This window comes from Chelonia mydas, chromosome 5 (assembly GCF_015237465.2).
Source record: "Chelonia mydas isolate rCheMyd1 chromosome 5, rCheMyd1.pri.v2, whole genome shotgun sequence".
NCBI classification, from domain to species: Eukaryota; Metazoa; Chordata; order Testudines; family Cheloniidae; genus Chelonia; species Chelonia mydas.
In genome coordinates, this window is record NC_051245.2 from 81,908,263 (window position 1) to 81,921,675 (window position 13,413).

Below are 13,413 nucleotides of genomic sequence, written 5' to 3' on the forward strand. Positions count from 1 at the left end.
AATTTAGTGTGTGGTCATGGTAGAAGAGGAACTGCATTAAATTAGAGCAATAAATTTAGAACCAATAATAGGAAATGCTATTTTACATGACATATAGTTAACCAGTGAAATGCACTGGCTCAAGAGGTTGTCAAGGCAAATATTGTGGCTGGATTTAAAAAAGGACTGTTTGATTTTATGATCCTTAGTGTCACTTTTAGCTATGTACACCAAAACAATAAGAGAAATCTCATCCCATGTTAGAGGTGTAAAATCCCCTGCAGGGGATAAGAAGGAGTTTGTCACCACGTACAGCAATGCACAATTGTTGAAGTACATTTTGGGAGTGATATTTTTGCTGTCCTTGAAGGGATGAGTTATTGTTGCAAGCAAGATACCAGGCCAAATTGTCCAATACTCTTGTCTAGTATAGTACTTCTTGTGTTCCTTCAAAAGTGAAATTGATTTTCTTATCTGCCCCAAAGTGGGATGGTTAGAATTTGTGTGGGCTGAAGTGGAAATGAAAAGAAACTATATTTGAAATCCAAAATAGCAACTCTGTCTGATCATTGAGTAGTGCTGGTGGCCAAACTTCAAAGAAAGCAGCTGGAGTATGTTTTCCCACTTCCTCAGCTAGAGTATCATGTGTGACATGCCACTAGGTTGCTGTGATGTTCTGCTTGCCCTTGAAAAGATTTACTTCAGAGAAAGACTGCTTTTTTTCTTTCTAATTTTCATGCATGGTTTTACGTAGTTGGGATTTAAAACCTAACATTTAATAAAATCCTGAATTGAGGGCTTATTTCAGATTTCCAAACTAGTTTTTTGAGTAAAATTGAATTCTTAGAAGTGCCTACTGTCTGCCTTTCAAGAGGAGGGGTTTGTAGCTCATAAGCCACTTTTAAATCTCATTTTCTGTTGTAAAAGCTAAATATGAATCTGCTTAACAACGTGATTTTTGTTTTTTAAATTGGGAATTGGTATTAGTGTTGAGTGTTAACGGCGTGAGAGTCAAGTGAGTTTTGTGGTAGCCGTGGCAGAACATCTCCAGTGCAGTAAGGTAGTGGAAGAGGCAGGCTGGGAAATATGTACACCAAGACTGGAATCCATGTGGACACTTCTTGAACAACCACAGTTACTGTAGGGTAAGTCTCTCCCCCCACCCCCGCTCCCTCATTATGGGGACACGAGAGTCTGTAGACTGAGTATAGTTGGCTGGCCCTCCTGCCCTGGAGGAGGAGCTATGCAGTTGCATGCAAGCTGGTGGGGATGAAAAAGGAACCAAAGAGGCAAGCCTGAGGTAGCAGGGAGTGGGAGAACAGGAGCTGGAGGAAAACGTAGCGCCAAGTTAACACTTCAGATGTAGATTTTGGAATAGAAAGTAAGCTTCAAAATGAGCTGTTGGGCCCTATTACTGAGAGGGTGGTTAGACCAAAAGGGGACTAAGGAAGAAGAAGATGCCTAAAGACCATGCTCTCCCCTGCCAATTTTTTAAAATTTATAAATAATTCAAAAAAGAGAAGATAAATACCTTCTCCTTTAATTTTATCCTTCAACAAATCCTTCCTTTCATAGTGAAAGAATGTTACACAAAAATTTTCTTTGTTCCCTCCTCCCATATTTTATTTAACTTATGGTTTGATTTTTTGTGTGATTGTTCACTAGTGACTCAAGTGACTCAAGAATGAAGAGCCTGTTGTGGCTTATTGTTTAAAATGTAGATTCTCTCTGAAAGGTGAAATGTAAAAATGGTACCTTCTTTGAGTTTATATATTCCATTTGTTGTGCGCAGATTCCCCGTGCACTCAAAATCAGAATTGTGTGGCCAGCATTGTCCATTGAAGCGGTACATGTGCCTTCAGTGTCTGTGTGCTGTTGTACAGAGGACAAAAAGGGAGGTAGAAGCCCTACTGCCACTCAGTTCTTTCTTATCTCCTGAGCCTGGAAGACAAAGCTTCCAGTGTCCATGTCTAGTCACAGCACTTCTTTCCCAAGCTTTAAGCTTAATACTATATATATTTGCATTAGAGAGTTGCTAGTTGCCTATTTTTAATAGATTCCTTTTTTGATAATGTAGCATGTTTTTACCTTCCTTCATTATTTTCTGTGTGATTTTTTTCCTGCCCCCCTCTTCCCAGCATTAGGATCTTTTCTTGTACCAGAGCTTAGGATGTCTCATCCTAAATCACCTGGTTTTAAATACTGACCCTCTTGCGAAATGACAATTCCTATCAATGTTGGGCACCCTAGATGTCTTTTTTGTTTTGGGCAATCCCATATCTCCAGTAAATGCTCAGTGTGCAAGTTCTTTAAAAAAGGGACCTTAGAAGTTAGGGAGGTGCGCCTCAAAATGTGTTTATTAGGCTGCCCCATGTGGCTGCCCTCTGATCTGGGCATGGCAGACCTCCCTGGGGAAGTTTTGCCTGACTCCAGAAGTCCCCATGTGAGATCTGGTTCCATTAGCTCCTGGACTTCATCTGTGAAAGCTCCAGTTTTAGAATCTGAAAAGTTGGGTAATGTTAAGTCCTCAGAAGAAAAGGAGCATCACTCCTCTGCTAAAGTGAGGGGCAGATCCCTGAGGGGAACTTCTGTTAAAAGGAGGTCTAAGTCACCTTATCACCCCCATTGAAAAGAGACACCGTGGGATGGATTGTGTACCCTGGAAGTACTGATACCTGTCAGCTCTGTGTTTTTGGGGAACCAGGACGCAGTATCTAGCCTTCTGACACATGAAAGACCTTTCCCCCCCACCAGGCTCTTCTTGAACCAAAACCGATCAGAGAAAAGGCTTGCAGAGAGCAGTGAAGGGCGTTGGGAGACACACCTAGACCCCTCCTGACAACGATGACAAGATTAAGACATCTCCATTAGCATACAGAATGGAAAACAGAGACAACTCCCCTAGCCTCACCTGCATGAAAGATGGGACAGGGAGACTTCTCAATTTGCATACAGAATGGAGAACAGAGAACCGCACTGAACTCTGGAATCAGAAAGGCAGGGACGCACAGCATCATGGGAATCTCTGCTCCAGATGTTAATGAACCTATGCCTGCACACACCCAGCTCAGCAATTATCAGACCAATTCTAGTAATAAATCCTTGATTGATATCCAAAATACTGAAGCAGCCTATCAGAGTAGCAGCCGTGTTAGTCTGTATTCGCAAAAAGCAGCCTAGTTGCATTGTGAGCTCCCTGGAAGAAAACTCCACCCATAGCCAAGAGTGATCAGCTCCTATTTTCTAGCCTTAAATCATCAGTTTACCCATAAACAAATCTAGTGTTCTCCCTTGAACCATTGTATTTTCTCTACAAAAACCCCTACCTATGACCAAGTAAGTGTTCTGATGCTTAGATCCAAGCTATGCATCAGTTCCACTGGGAATCCATCTTCTCCTGACTGATTGTGCTGGAGGCTCTGCTAATCTCCAGCACTCAGGACCCTGAGCTACCACCATCACCTGGGAACCCTGACCAGTTCAAGCCTCATGGAGTGGGTGAGATCCCCCTCTTTCTCTCTCTCTGTTTTCCTTTCTACCTTAGGTATTAACCTTTGATAATGTATGTTATGTTGGTTTAGCCCTCCTTGTGTAGTTATCACTATTATTCAGTAAATAACTTTTATGGTTAAGCTGGTTGCTTCTCTCTCTCTCTCTCTCTGAACTTTACTGTTTTTAGCTTCCCCTTTTTACTCTGCAACAATGCTTCTTTTACCTAAGCTAAAGATCCCGATAGGGCTCAAAAATATGGTGGGGTTTGCTCATCAAGTGGGTTACTGCCAGTACAATTGTGACGTGAAAGTGGGCTAGGGACGTGCTAAGCCTGTGGCACATAAGGGGGGGCGGAGGCAGCTGAAAGTGTGGCTCAGCCCAGCTCATTGAGTACAGGGACATATGAGGGTATCCGTTTGAGAGTGCTTATTGACCCAGTCTGCTCAGACTTGCTCTGTTAGTGTGTGCGTGTGTTCATCTAGTTCTAGGGCTGGAGGAACCCAGCTCTGGGGAACCTAGGTCCTGCAGGATAGCTCCATTGGGAGGGGACTAGCAGAAGGAAGGAGTAGAGCTCCATATGAACACATAAGTGACATAAGTAGTACATTAATAGGATTACAGAACCCCCCTCTCCTCCCCCAGAAGAGTAACCCTAATAAATGAGCATACCCCAAAGTAACAGGCACATCCGGTAACAGTACAGTACTAAGACCTCGAGATCCAAAGCTAGCTGCCTCCAGTACAAAGGCTAGAGCCCTAGTGGGGCTTAGTTTGGCACAGAGTGCTTTGGCACTGACTATTACAGTGCCAGCTTCCTTGGCACTTCTGAAGCTTGGTCCTTGGCTCAGAGTGAATCAATACAGGGCATGTCAGCACTATCAGTTTGCCAGAAGCTGGGAATGGGTGACAGGGGATGGATCACTTGGTGAGATTACCTGTTCTGTTCATTCCCTTTGGGACACCTGGCACTGGCGACTGTCGGAAGACAGGACACTGGGCTAGATGGACCTTTGGTCTGACACAGTATGGCTCTCTTACGTTCTTCTGTTCTATCAACCCCAGTGCACTGTACTCCTTCACCTACATTCGTGGCACTGGCCTCAGTAATGGGGAAGTGTCTGGCACTGGATGTTAGGAGCTGGAATCTTCTTTTGTTAGGGCTGAACATCCAGTCCACTGTACAGATGGCCAATTCTGTTTCTCCAGTACTGAGTGCCTACTCAGGACTGGCTATCTCTAGATGTACCTTACAACGTGGTTGCCCAGCATCAGCAACCCCTTCCTTAGTGATAGAATGCTCATATCTCATCATCTGAATCTCAACACATTGAGGAGGCCCCTTTACTTATTCCCCAAGGACTCCTGTTATGAATAATGCGACTCTTGGAGGGTGTCAAGAAATTCACATTGATCTAGTTCTCATAGGAATTATGAGGATGAGGACATACTCTCCCTTTCTCTGTGCCCCCTGGGTCCTTATAATCTGCCAGCGTTGTCATATTGGAACCCTGGGGTCCATAGGGAGCAAGGCATCATTCCCCTGATTATCCCCTAGGCTTCATACCTCATCCCCTATTCCAAACCAAAAATCTGCGGCGCCTTACTTGGCAACACATGATCCTCCGTCAATGGAGAAAAATTTGGAGGATGAACACCCTCAGACTGAAGATTTACAGATACTTGTAACCAGTGATGAGCTGCCAAAATCTGAAGAACCGGTTCCTTCAGTCGTTCCGGGTCTTCGATGGCACTTCGGCGGTGGGTCCTTCACTCGCTCCGGGTCTTCGGCGGCCCTGAAATACGTGCCGCCGAAGACCTGGAGCGAGTAAATGACCCGCCACCTAAGTGCCGTCGAAGACCCAGAGTGCCGCCAGCTAAGTGAAAATTAAAAAGGGATTCTCAGCCAGGGGAACCTCCCCAGCCGGATGTGGTCCGCGGGCCAGAGTTTGCCCACCCTTTAACAACCGGTTCTAAACTGGCTTCAAAATTTAACAACTGGTTCACGTGAACCGGTGCGAACCAGCTCCAGCTCACCACTGCTTGTAACTATATTGGCCTCATCCCTGGATGAGGCAGCAATCACAGCTGCATTGTCTCACCCAAATGACTATAATAGATCCAAGAGCTGCTCACATGCATAGCAGGAAACTCCATACAAGCTCCAGGCTTGGATTCCTGGGCATGTGGCATTCCCCATTAATGAGGCTCTATTGGACTCTGCCACGCACATTTGGCAAAGTTCTGTGATGGTCATCCCATCTCTGAGAGCAAATAAAAGATACCAGGTGCCATCTACTGGACCAGAATATTTTTATATATATCCAGTATATGACATGTTGGTACTATTGGCAGCTCATGAAAAAACCACAGCATTAACCAAGAACGACTCCAGGTGAAAGGGAACCAAAATGTCTTGACTTACTTGGTTGTAATGTTATTCCTCTGCCAGTTCGTAATTCAGAATTTTTAAACTGAAGCATTGTTGGCCTGTTATGATTTCTTGAATTGCATGAAATGTTTCGATCTTATTTATAAATTATCTTAGGAAAGCAGAGTGGATTTAAATCTTTAGTTATAAAAAGGGACCATTGATCACTAGAATGTCTTTACAGGAAGCTCTAGACACTGAGTATATAATTTCACGGTCTATGACAACTCGGTAGTTGAGACAGGCGTCCTGGCTCCAGAGGTCTGGCTTTTCAAGAGAAGTGCTGTCAATGTCTCATTGTAATCAAGAAGATGCTATATTGCATACCCTAGGTGGTTGTAAGGCTTTGACTTTTTATTTTACTGCAAAGTACCAAACCCTTCAGAGCTTCCCGAAAATCAGTTGCAATATTTTACTGAAAGAATGAAGGGTCAACTGGTTTCATCCCAGAGATTAGCTAAATGCGTTGTTGGATGTATTAAACTTTGTTGTGAATTAGGTAGTTCAGAACCCCAGCTATTATTAGAGCCAACTCTATCGGGCACAGACCTCCTCTGTTGCTTCCTTGTAAAGCATTCCCATTTTGGTCATCTGTAAGGAAATTGTTTGGGATTCAATGCATACTTTTGCTAAGCACTTTTCCATAGTGTAAACATCTAGGTCTGATGCTTCTTTTGGCAGAGCAGTGCTGTAATCTTTAAGTAGACCCTTAGTACCCACCTCCTTATATTAGATCACTAGTTGGGAATCACCAACAGGGGAATAGATAAGTGACAAACACTTAAAAAAGAAAGGTTATTTATCTTCATAATAATTGGGGTTTGTCACAGGCCTCAGTTGAGTGCCCCCTATTTGCTACTTACTATATTGGGATGGGTGTGTGTGGGAAACCCAGCCCTTGGGTCCCCGGGGGTTTCAAGCCTTCATGTGTGACTGGAGCCCAGTCACTGCCCAAGTCTTTGGAGTCCCTAGGCGCACTCTTGGGGTGCAGGCCGTCTGTCTGACACTCCTTCTAGCCGAGCTGAAACTTGCTGTGCAGCTGCTTAGTCCCTGTGATCAGTGCTAACCCTTTAGGTGCCCTGTTGCTTAAACATAACATCTTCCGCAATTCCACTCAAAGGTGTGAGCCTTCTAGATTACAGTTTAACTCTCTCAGGAGGCACATAGTAAGTGTAAAGCATATAACTCCCAATACTTTGCACAGATTCTAACACCATTTCTCTTTTACAGATAAAGCCCATGAAAGTACAGATCATTTAGAAAGCAATAAACATCCTGACTGCAGTGCCCTTCACTAGCTCACTTTTACCCTTGGGAGTCCTTAAGGGACCATCTGTTCAGGAAGGTAGGCAGGATCTCCTGCCTCATCAGGCTTCTACATGCTGGGTTGCTTCTCCCTCATCTTGAGCTGGAGAAAAAAGGCTCCTTGAGTAGAGCAGCCCCTGCCTGCTTATAGCTTGTAGCCCTCTTTGTCAGGTGATGTCCTGCTCAGCCTCCACAGGTGATCAGAGACCCCTACCAAGTGACTTTATTACCAAGGCAACTCCCCATCCCACTTCAGACTTGAAAACCCTGCTTGCCTTGGGCAGCAGCCATCTCTTTGTAATTTATAAGCACAATTGTCAAAGTTTAATTACTCTGTTGTTAGGCCTTGGTCACTACCCCTGTTGGACTCTCAATCCAAAATGGAGGCAGAGACCCCACAGAAAAGACAAACAAGCTTCACATTCAAAATGGAGTTTGCATCTTGGTAAAGGTACATACAGATAGTTTATAATTTCACAAAGAATTAATAAATTATACATATAGATTCCCATATCATCACAGGGTTCTTTGAAATGTGTTGTGCATGTACATAAATTCCACAAACCACCCTTTTTTCCTGTTACTATGGAGTCCTATTACATTAGCATTCTGTGGTGGCAAAGGAACTGAGTGGCAGTTGGGTCTGCACTGCTCTTTACGCCCTTGGTACAGGAGCACAAGGACATTCAAGGCATGTGTGTGCTCCCAACTGATGCTACTGGCCCAAAGACTCTGACTTGAGGGCACGAGGTGCACATGTGCATTAAAAGTGTGCGTGCTCTCTCTCTCTCTGGACAATGCATCTCAAAGAACTCCAGTTACTGTAAAGTTAAGTAACGTTTTTTACTCAGCAGATCTTGGTATTTGATTGCTGAAAAACCATTTCCATTGCTATAGGCTGTGTCTACACTACAGAGTTATACCTGCTGCAGCTATGTGGCTATAGTCTCTATACTGTAGACAGGGCCGGAGAACCTGATTTGCTCATGCATCATCACTAGTATTAGAAAGAACATAATTTGCCATTTAGATCATATGTTGAATTTGCAAAGCTAGCAATTAGCAAAACCATCTTTTTTTTTACTAGTATATTAGTCATAATTGATCTGAAATCACTGATGGACAGTCAACTCTAAAAATAGCATTATGGGGTTCAAACAGTTACTTTTGAGAGTAAAACTGCACTTTAAGTGAACTCTTGATGTTGTTTCCTAATATTAGTAAGAATGAAAATTGACCTTCAATTTAACACACAGGATTTAACAACTACGATTTTCTGTACTAGAAACATTTTTTGTGTGACAGAAGTTGGAGATGAAATGGTTACACATTACTGAAATGTTAAGAAGGGGTAAATATTTACCCGTGTATTTCTAAACATTACAACAAAACACACGCAGAATATTAAAAACAAAATGTGTTACTAATCCTGAAATACTATAGAAAATTCTGTTGATAAATATTAAGCTACAACTACTGTCATTATTCATTTGATCTTATTGGTGACATTTTCTGACTGGAAAAAAAATACATTTTATATATGAAAGGTATATTCAGCTACTGTTTTGGTAGCCATGGAGTTAAATGGTAATAGTTTTTAGAAATTACTTCAGTCTGTCCCTCTATTTAATATTTCTTGTATATATGCTTTTTAACAGGTATAAAAGTAACCTTTATTTTTACTTTACCTGCCACTGGTCACTTTTCTTTAAATGGAATTTTGTGCAGTATATAAGTGACAACCAGTGAAGTCCTCTTTACATTTTTTTTCACTTTGAATTCAACATAAAACTAGGTTATTTTGATTTTATTTTAATTTACTTGATACATTTCTTTTGGTAAGTATATTCTGTACCTTACTGATTTATTGTCCTTTTAAGGTTTATTCTGAATGTATAAATTAGCTATTTCTGTAAAGTGAGTGGGATGTTTTGTGTGGTATCTGAAAGTTTAGAGTCACATTTTAATTATGCAAACACGTATATTTGGTCTACAAAGCATAAGAGTTTTTCCTTTCATTCCTGCAAGTGGTTTTAAACACAATGGTAAAGATTTCGATGGCTTTGATTTTTATGGTGGTTTGTCAAGCAAATGGCTGTCCGTGTTGAAGACTGCTTGATGAAATAACTAACAGCAGCTTTAAATGAGAATTTTTGTACTGAGGGAAACTTTTATGGGATTTAAATCGAAGCACAATCTGTTTGTAGAATAATTATCATAACTTTTATTTTTGTGACTTGTATAATTAACAAACATGCTACTTCTGTTCAAACAAGGCTTAATTCCTCCCCAGTCTATCTATTTTTTCTTGATCTTTCAGTAAAATGTGTATGTTACATTACAATAGTGTAGTTTCTGTGCAAGGTTCTGAATTCATTGCAGGATGAAGCAGAGGAAGCTTGGTTTTGACTGAACTTGTATAAGACCTAGATATTAGAAAATATAAAAAATTACTGTCAAAGTGTGGAAAAAGTTATTACTAAGTGTTTGTTTCCCAACTAAGTGTTTGTTGATTGTATGCAGGCTATACATTTTCCCCTTAAAGATGTATGGATAACTCCAATTGGGTGAAATCCTGACCCTGTTGAAATCAATGGGAGTTTTGCCATTGCCTTCAGTGGAGCCAAGATTTCACCCATTTACTTTAGTGGGAGTTGTACGTGTATCTGAGGGCAAAGATATTTACAGGGGAACTGCGAGGTGTGTTTAATACAGTCATAGCTCTATCCTAAACATTAAAGTTCGTCTTGTGCTTCTCTGTTGTAGTTTGATATCATAAATAAGAGAAGGAAAAGGCCTATTCAGAGTATGATGTATGAGCTCTAGCATGGGCAGCGGGTGAACACACCCTTGGGGGAGGCTAGTCCCTGGCCCTTCCCACTCTGTCTGAGGCCCTGCCCCTTTTGCCCTGCCTCCCCTGCTGGAGCCCAGAGCACCCCCTGCTTGCGGCCGCTGGCCCCTTCCCCACGTGCTCCCAGCGCTGGGTGGGCAGACAGGAGACATGGCCAGAGTGCCCCCAGCCCCAGCGCAGGTGGCACGGTCAGAGTGCTCCCAGTGCTGGGCGGGCAGATGGCATGTCCGGAGCGCCCACAGCCCCGGAACGCTGGGCAGGTGGGTGGCATGTCCAGAGCACTGGGTGGGCAGCGCGGTCCCAGCACTCGGAGGATGGGCAGCGCAGCGCAGCACAGCGTGGCCCTATCCCAGTGGTCTTGTACATACCGTGGCCCCGCAGCCTCTGGACCACAGAAGAGAACAGCAGGCAGGAGGGAGTCTGGGGGTGGAGCGTGCGTGGGGCCACACTAGGCTGTTTGAGGAGGCACAGCCTTCCCCTGCCTATGATACCCGCTGCCCATGACCTCTAGTCTATCTCACAATCTGCAACCTCTGGAGGTATGTTGAGAGTGGGTGTTGGGAAGGATTAGGCTAAACAGAACCTGGGGCTTCAGCTGCAGTCCGCTGAGGAAACTTATGAAGGCTCATTCTACAAGGCTGTCTGTTGTCTGAAAATCTGAAGCTACTTCTTGATTCTGAGCAGTTGACAAAGTATTATTTTCAGATGCTTTAAAATATTAATCTTTTAAGGGAATGGAGGCCTTTGCTTGTAGCTGCAATCTTTTTCATGACTGCCTTTGGTAACATAGCCTTTGCCACTTTCTGACTTGTGAACAAATTGCTGAGAAATATCTCTGAGTAGTTCCTTTGCAAAATGGATCAAGATACTTTAATAATTGTTTGATCAATGGCTGATTCTTTTAAAGAGGACAAAAATATTAAATTGTTGGCAATCCAACTCTCTCCTGAACTAAAAGATGCTGAAGCTGAAGTTAAAAGAACACCATCTACTTAAAACTTGCACTTCTCTCTGAAAATTTTTTAGTTATTATTGTTACAACATCTAAGATTACTAAAAAAGGAAGAGATTAGAAAAAAACACACTATTTTTTCAGTTTGTTTGCTGTGGGAATTTGACACCATTTTGTGTGAATAGGGCAGAGACATTTTTTAAAATAGGAAAATGTAATTGTAAAACCACAGAAATTGGCCAGGGTACTCAAGAGCAAATATAGTACCTGAAACGGACTTTGAACTATTTTTTTTTAGCAATTACATTTCAGATTGACAGTGGCCCTTTTAATACACTTACAATCCTTTTATCTGCTCTTATCCAAGTTTTGCGAAGAAAATTGATTGAATTTCTATGAATGTCTCCCAAAGGACCTGGAGAAGAGCTATGTGCAAGCTCGAAACCTTGTCTCTTTCACCAACAGAAGTTGGTCCAATAAAAGAGATTACCTCAACCCCCTTGTCTGTCCCAAAAGACAAATATTCTGTGTGAAGTAAGAAGCCTGCAATTCATGCAGTTCTCTTTGAAAGTACTTATATTTATGCTGGAAACCATTTCTGCTATAAATCTTAACAGCAACAACAACAACAAAACCCTACAATTGCCTCTCAGACTCATAATGACACTATATTCTATAATGTCTGATGCATTCATAGGGTCACTGGTTGTGCTCATTTTAAAGTTGGCTCTATGCATTTTTCAAGTGTGTGTGAAGTAAATAGTATATTTCAGTTTGTATGGTAGATGAAAGTTTTGAGTCAGATTTTTAACTAAGTAATCGTATGCTTTTTTCAGTCTGTAAAGTATAGGATTGTTTTTCTTAAGTGACGATTGTAATTTGCTTTTAGATATAGTTATAGAGTTAAAGCCAAACATTAATAAGTTGGTGTCAAAGCAACAGTGCTACTGTTTTTATTCACACCATTTCCTCTTCAGCTTTTAAAATATATTTTTCCTTTTGGTGTCTTGTAAAGCACTCTCTTCAGTTAGAGCTTTATAAATAAAAAGAATAGTTGGGTGCATTTGTCTATGATTTAAATCATACCCAAATTTATGCTTATTCACATGCAAATTTTGTTTGATTTTCAGGTTCCTGGTAAGTTTTTGGTATGAAAAGTCTGTGTATTACTGGGGTAGATGATTGGAGCCGTTCCTCTCCAATACAGATTTGACCACAGTAATCCCCACTTTTCATGACTACCAAATTAGTTTATTTCACTGTTGTCAATATGGGGCTATCCTTAAACTTGGAAACTTGGCCTGTATCTAATAGCGCTACTTAAACTTAACAGTGCTAGCTGTAGACAATATTATATTATTATTTATTTGTATTATGTAGAGGCAGTAGTCAGGATTGATGCCCCATTGTGTTTGGCACTGAACATGCAGATAATGAAAAGACAGTTCCTGCCCCCAAAAGGTTACAGCACAAGTCTGACTAGGCGCAACAAATAAATAGAGTGAACAGATGGAGGTCAAAGAAACAGTGAGACAATTATGATTATTATTATAAGCAGTAGTTGCATTACTGCAGCTGGTGAGTGTTCTATGCCTCATGGCATAGGTGGACTTTAAGAATAGGTTTAGAGGAGAGTAATGTAGTGGCTTTTTTGTTTTTTTATAGAGAGATACCCGCACTCTCTCTCCCCAGTGCATAACAGGAGCATGGGAGAAAATGTGAAGTACCTTGAGGGGAAATTTGATTGTTGGGTGGCAAAAGCTGGCATCTTTGGTACAGTGGAAGTGGGAGATGAAGATTAAGAGCTAATTTTTGGCCACGTTGAATTTGATGATGGCTGCATATCCACAAGGATACACCAGATTGGTTGAGATTTGAGTTTGCATTGAAAGAGACACGGTCAGAGAGGGAAGAGGTAAACCTGTGATTTGTTAGTATAAAAATGATAGCTAAAGCCGTGCTCTTGTATGAAAGACCCCAGAGAGAGGGTATAGGAGGAGGAGAGGAGGAGGCCAAGAATAGAGCCCAGTAAGAACATCTGATCCAGTAAAGTATTCAAGCATGTGTTTTAAGAGCTTTGCTGGATCAGAGTCTGAAGCTTTTTCCTGAATGAGCGAGGTGCTGATTGTGGGGAATAGTTTTATTTTTGGGATGCAAATGTGTTCAGTTTGTATCATTAGTTGTATATCTTGTTTTTAAACTCTTTGTACATGTGCCAAAATACTAATTTGATAGTAGCATTTTTACAAATCAGAGAAAAATATTCCATTCATCCTAGTGGGAATGACATACATGTTGTCTGGAGAATACATGCACATGTGTTGACTGCTTGTGTTTGTTCCATTTACACGATACTCTACTGTTGCAGGGGGATGGACTCTATTTGATAGGTTTCTTCCATATCTA

At 41.8% G+C, this 13,413-nt stretch overlaps 1 protein-coding gene across 4 annotated transcripts in view; it reads left to right on the top strand.

The window, feature by feature from the left end:
• Nucleotides 1–13,413, top strand: part of AUH (AU RNA binding methylglutaconyl-CoA hydratase) — a 188,796-nt gene that overhangs the window by 37,008 nt on the left and 138,375 nt on the right. The gene's annotated exons all lie outside the window — the stretch shown is intronic.